The sequence below is a fragment of the Triticum dicoccoides genome, chromosome 4A (genome assembly GCF_002162155.2).
Source record: "Triticum dicoccoides isolate Atlit2015 ecotype Zavitan chromosome 4A, WEW_v2.0, whole genome shotgun sequence".
Taxonomy (NCBI): Eukaryota; Viridiplantae; Streptophyta; class Magnoliopsida; order Poales; family Poaceae; genus Triticum; species Triticum dicoccoides.
The window spans coordinates 666,301,562-666,307,879 of record NC_041386.1 but is presented as its reverse complement, the minus strand read 5'-3'; the positions used below and the strand labels follow the sequence as shown (position 1 = coordinate 666,307,879).

Below are 6,318 nucleotides of genomic sequence, written 5' to 3'. Positions count from 1 at the left end.
CAGCTTGCTGGTCCAAATAGTCTGGTAGTGACTCACGTATTGCCGATGACGCAAGCATATACACCAGCTTGCTGGTCCAAATAGTCTGGTAGTGACTCACGTATTGCCGACGACGCAAGCATATACACCAGCTTGCTGGTCCAAATAGTCTGGTAGTGACTCACGTATTGCCGACGACGCAAGCATATACACCAGCTTGCTGGTCCAAATAGTCTGGTAGTGACTCACGTATTGCCGACGACGCAAGCATATACACCAGCTTGCTGGTCCAAATAGTCTGGTAGTGACTCACGTATTGCCGACGACGCAAGCATATACACCAGCTTGCTGTTCCAGGGTCTGCCGACGCAAAAAGCAGTCATCACGTACTTCTGGCCGGGCCAAGCCACTGCCTGTCACCTGAAGTTGCTGTTAACTTGGTATGAGGGGGGCTAAAAGTACGGATTGACGCCAGTCTTTTTTTTTTCTCTTTTCTTCTGAGCCTTCATTTTTTTTACCAACATCTTATAAAAGTTTGAAGTACACACACACACGCACGCACGCACGACGCTTATTTGGGCCAACTCATGGGCCACACCATTGAAATTTCGTTTACATGAAATAACATCACATGCAGTAAACCAAGCCTTAGGGCAACTCTGATGCGGATCACCTATTGGACACCACCATTGTCTAAAAAACTCTATTGGACATCATCAAGACCTCTTTTCCCCCTCACGCTAGGGTTAGCTTTTCCTCTCAGTGACGCTGATGCCATCATTGAGATTTTGCCTCCCTTGCCTCTAAAACTCCCATAAGGACAGACTCAGACTGATCATGAGGCGATCCTATAGATCACTGTCCGGCCATGGCCGGACCTGCAGTAGATTCAGAGGACCTAGGGTTCGACGCCCGACAATTTCTTCTCATCGGGCTAGGTTTCCTCCATCGACAACGGAGCTCCAGACTCTGGTACTAACATGAGCGAGGTGGAGGCTTTGATGAAATAACTTGGGCTTAGAGAGGATGACCTCCATGATGTTTTTGTGGAACAGGAGGAAGCACTGACGGCTAATTTGACATGATGGATAGCCATTGCCCGAGTCCATATGGACAAGCCCAACAACCAATACAGTTTTTAGAAGAACATGAGAGTGGCGTGGAATTTTGCCAAGGAGGTGACATTTCGTCCACTGAATGACAACCTTTACACCTTGGAGTCCTATTGCCTTGACGATTCAAAATGGGTTATCGAAGAAGGGCCTTGGAATTTTCGTGGTGTTTGCGCCATACGAAGGGTTTACATAACCCTTGCCGATCAAGCTCGATTCTCTAAAGATATGGACCTAAATCCATGACCTACCAGATGAGTATGTGTTGTTACTGAAATCACTAGCAGGGAAGGTTAGCGAATTTATCTATGCTGAGTCAAAGTCACCGGATTTTGACGGATTTTTTCCAGAGCTGAAGTTAAGATCAATGTTAATAAACATACGAAGAATGTTGTTTCACTTATCCCAGATAATAAGCGCTAGATCTTTTGCGTGAAATATGAACGATTCCCAAACTAGTGCTCGATGTGTAGAAACCTTGGTCACATGTACAAAGAGTATGGCGATGGGATTCACCCCTTCCCCCGCCCCCCTTTGTCTTTAAGGATATGTGAGCAACCTGGTTAAGTTGAGTTAGACATGGCCCTGGACGTGGTAGGGGTCGTGGTTAAATTAGATGGTTCTTTTAGTTCGAGTGAAGTACATTGTAGGTCCCTGAATTTCATGGTTGTCATGTAAGTCCTCAAACATGAAAATCGTCATCCAAATCCTCGAAGTGCGGTAAATGTGTCATTAAAGTCTAAAAACTGTCCGACCCTGCCTAACCGGCCAGCTGGCATCGTTGACCCGTGACACGTCAGACGGGGGCCCCTCAAGGTAACGGCCGATGACGGAAATACGCAAATAAACTAAAATCATTATTTCAAAAAATGTTCATGAATATGGAAAAAATGTTCATTAAATAATAAAATTGTTCGCCGGTATTGAAAAAAGTTCGCGACTTTAGAAAAATGTTCGCGAATGATGAATTTGAATAAAAGATCACGAACGCTGAATCTGAAAAAATGATTGCGACATTAAAAAAATGATTGTGAGTGATAAATTTTAAAATAAAAGAAGATATCTTCACGAACGATAAATTTGGAAATATGTGCGGGAACCACAGAAAATGTTCGGGAATATGGAATAAATGTTCGCAACTTTAAAATAGTATTCACGAGAGATAAATTTTAAAATATGTTCACGGACCATGAATATTGTTAGCGAATATGGAAAAAATGTTCGTGACTAAAAAAATGTTTACTAGTGATGAATCTGAAAAAAGTTCGCATCCGGTGAATATGGAAAAAATATTCGCGACTTTAGAAAAGTAGCTGCGAACGATAAAATTTCAAAGAAAAGAAAATATGTTCACAAACCACCAATACTGTTTGTGAACGATAAATTTGAAAATATGTTTGTGAACCCCCAAAATTGTTCGCGAATATGGAAAAAATCACGAACGACGTATTTGAATTTGTGTTTGCACAAATTTCATAAATGATCATTTTTTTCAAACATTAGCGATTTTTAGAAAGTTGTGAATTTAAACAATATTCACGATTTAAAAAAACATTTATGGTTAAGAAAATATTTATGAACTCTAAAATATGTTTATGAATTTACAAAAAAATCATTAATATAAAGTTCATGGTTTAAAAAATGTTCACAACTTCAAAGTTATGTTAATGAACCACAAATATTTGTGGTTCGTGAACACATTTTCAAATTTATCATTCGCGAACATTTCTTAAAGTCGTGAACATTTTTTTCATATTCGCGAACACTTTTTGAAACCATGAATTTGAATCTATTTGGAGGGAAGTGCATTTATCATTCCCTGAAGTTTATTTGATTTTTTTTTTTTTGCATATTTTCATCACTGGCTGTTACGTTGAAGGGCCCCATGTTCGACATGTCATGGGTCAACTGCGCCAGCTGGCCGGTCAGGTGTGGTCGGACAGATTTTGATTCTGCATGACACTTACTGCACTTCGAGAACCTGATTGCCAATTTTCATAGTTTGAGAATCTACATGATACCATTAAAATAGTTTAGGGACCTACAATGCACTTCATTCTTTTAGTTCCCATGGCATATATATGAAATTTCAATTCGATATCTACGTTGTTGTTTTATTTAGAAAGGATGGTCATTTTCTTTGCGTGCGTAAGACGGGCCTCTTTTTTCTTTTGCCCTCTTTAAATTGCCATCTGATGAAAAAAGGAGAGACTAGAGTGCACCAAGTCGATCTCTAGGGAGCTGCAGTGTTTCCAATGGCAATGTGTTCGCTGTCTTTCATCTTAGAGCGAATGAGTTTAAAAAAATCTGATGTGGCTCTGATTCCGCGACAAGATTTGTGCACACCAATCTGACGGGAGAGAGTGCGTTCGCCGGGGCTGGCCTGCTGGTGAACGGTCGCCAGTTACATTTCTGGGTTTTTTTTTCTGTTGGTGGAGACGCTCCTCCAAGTGCTACCGCGTCCGTGTTCTCCTCGGATTCCTTTCCGTTTTTTAGGGCCAGTTTTTCCTAGCTTCTAGTAAAAGCTTATTTTCAAAATAAGCCAAAGTGCAAAAGAACTCGTTTTGCGAAAGTCAACTCAACTTTTTTTTTGAGGGAAGGCCATCATGGCTAGCTTTATTGGCTTCAAAAAGAATTACATCGTCCACAAGGTTTGAGACCAGACAGCTCGGGGGCTCGTCCCGCTCGTCCGTCCAAATGCTAGAGAATTTATTACAATAACTATGTTTAGCTAGCACATTCACTGCTTTATTTGCATTACGAGGACAATGCTTAAATTTGACCTTCCCAATCAAAGTCGAAACATCGACGCACTCTGCGAAGATAGCAGCAGCTTCGTCCCACCATCTTTCTCGGCCAACACAGGAGTCAATCACTGTTAATGAATCGGATTCCGCCTCTACTCGCGGGAAACCTAAAGAGTTTGCAAACTTCATGCCATCCCGCATTGCCAGCGCTTCCGTCGTGACCACGCTTGATGCCACGGGGATATAGATACATTGAGGTGCAAGAAACGATCCAGCCACATCTCTGATAACCGCAGCCGTTGCTCCCACTCCTTCTTCGACATAAAACGCTGCATAAACATTTAGTTTGACAAATCTAGGCTCCGGCTTCTCCCATCTATCTTGCACTGAATCAGTTTTCTTCGCATTTTCCTGGTCGAAATTATTAGAAATAGCAAGGACTGAAATAGGCCATTTGAATGGTGGTGGAGGAGTACCATTATGAGTGTACTGGCGTCGGATCCACCACAAGTACCATCCTCCCACCGCTATGATTTGCTTCACATCCAAATTCAGTTTGATGGGCACTTGTCTTGGTGGGCCGACCAGGATGTGTTCTTGTATGATTGACCCCGAACAATTAACACTTTTCGCTTCACTGATAATATCCAAGATTCCAAGCCGAGACCACATCCCCATAGCATGGGAACAATCAAATGATAGGTGCCTCACATCTTCAGCCGCATTGTGACATATGGGACAAGCACCCAGTATGCCAACATACATGTTAGTGAGAATGGACTTTAGGGGTAGAATTCCATGTAGTGCCCGCCAGCAGAAAATTTGAACTTTACGTGGGATTTGAAGCTTCCACAGAATACTCCAAATCCGCGGTGTGCTAGACCTTCCTGGCTGCGCTAGTGCATTTGCATGTGTCCTGAAAGTCCAGGTCCATTGAGTATGGTAAGCTGAACGTACTGAGAAAATACCTCTTCGGTTCGGGTGCCAAGCTATAAAATCTTTAAAAGCATTGTAATTCAGCGGGATCTCTAGTATCCTTCGGACATAGACAGGATTAAAGATAGCTCTAATCAGGTCCTCGTCCCAGTTCCCACTTATGGGGTCGAGGAGGTCGTTAACTCTAGACAGGATAGTATGACCCCGCGGCGTGATCACCCTTCTGTTCGCACTGCTTGGAACCCATGGATCGCTCCAGATATTCACTTTCTCCCCTGACCCAATACACCATATATACCCCAATTTGAAAGTATCCAAACCCTTCATAATACTCTGTCATGTAAAGGAGGTACCATTTTTTAAAGTAGCTTGAAGTAAACTACCATCAGGGAAATATTTCTCCTTCAGTACCTTTGCACATAAAGAATCCGGGTTGTTTAGTAACCCCCAACATTGCTTTGAGAGCATTGCTAGGTTAAATGAGTATAGGTCTCGGCATCCCATGCCCCCTTCACTCTTCGGATAGCAAAGTTTCCACCAGGAATACCAATGCATTCTCTTAAGTTCCTCATCATCACCCCACCAGAACTGGGAAATTAAATCAGTAATCTCTTTGCATATTCCTTTGGGTAAACAGAAGACAGACATAGCAAACACCGGAATAGGTTGTGCCACATATTTCAATAGGATCTTCTTTCCTCCAGTGGATAACTGTTTTTCCATACAACCTTTGAGCCTCTCTTTGATTCTCTCAACAAAGTCAACTCAACTTATTTTCGCCCCCACTCCTTTCACAATAGAAAAAAGTTGGAGAGGCAGCTTCTCACTTAAACCCGAAGGGGTATAGGGAAATGGCACTATTGTTTGAGCATATTACAACAAAAATGCCCTCTACCACTAGTAGAAAACATGGCTTTGGTTCGGGCCTGGCAGCCCATTAGTCCCGGTTCTCCATGAACCGGGACCCATGGGGGGCATTAGACCCGGTTCATGAGCCCAGGGGCCAGCCGGGGCCTCGTGGGCATTGGTCCCGGTTCATCTGGATCCATTTGTCCCAGTTCTAGGCACGAACAGGGACCAATGGTCCACGCTCCTGGCCCACAGCCATTGGTATCGGTTCGTGCCATGAACCGGTATAGAAGGGGGGATTTAGTCCCGCTTCATGCCACGAACCGGGACAAATAATTTGCCTATATATACCCATCGCCGCGGCAGAGCACTCTGTTTTTTCTGGCCGGAGGGGAGGGCATTATGGTGCTCTAGCTCACCTCCTATGCACATGAGGTGTTCGATGAAATGTCCGAGCCACACTAGTAAATCTTTCTCCTCTCGAAACTCGACCTCCGAGCTCCATTTCCCCCGAGATTTGTCTAGATTTAGCGGTCTGTCACGCCCTGTCCCCATCTTCACCGCTGTCGATCGCCCACGCCGATCTCGTCGCCGGCACCACCGTGGTGAGCCTCTTGTTCTTATCTTCTTTCTGAAAGAAAAAAATTCTTACTTCAGGTAGATACTTGTATAATTTTCTTACTTTTATTATTCCT

The 6,318-nt window shown here is 43.3% G+C and overlaps 1 pseudogene; it reads right to left on the bottom strand.

Annotated features, from left to right (window-relative positions):
- Positions 1 to 362, bottom strand: part of LOC119284012 — a 4,585-nt pseudogene extending 4,223 nt beyond the window's left edge.
- Between the last annotated feature and the right edge of the window lie 5,956 nt (positions 363 to 6,318).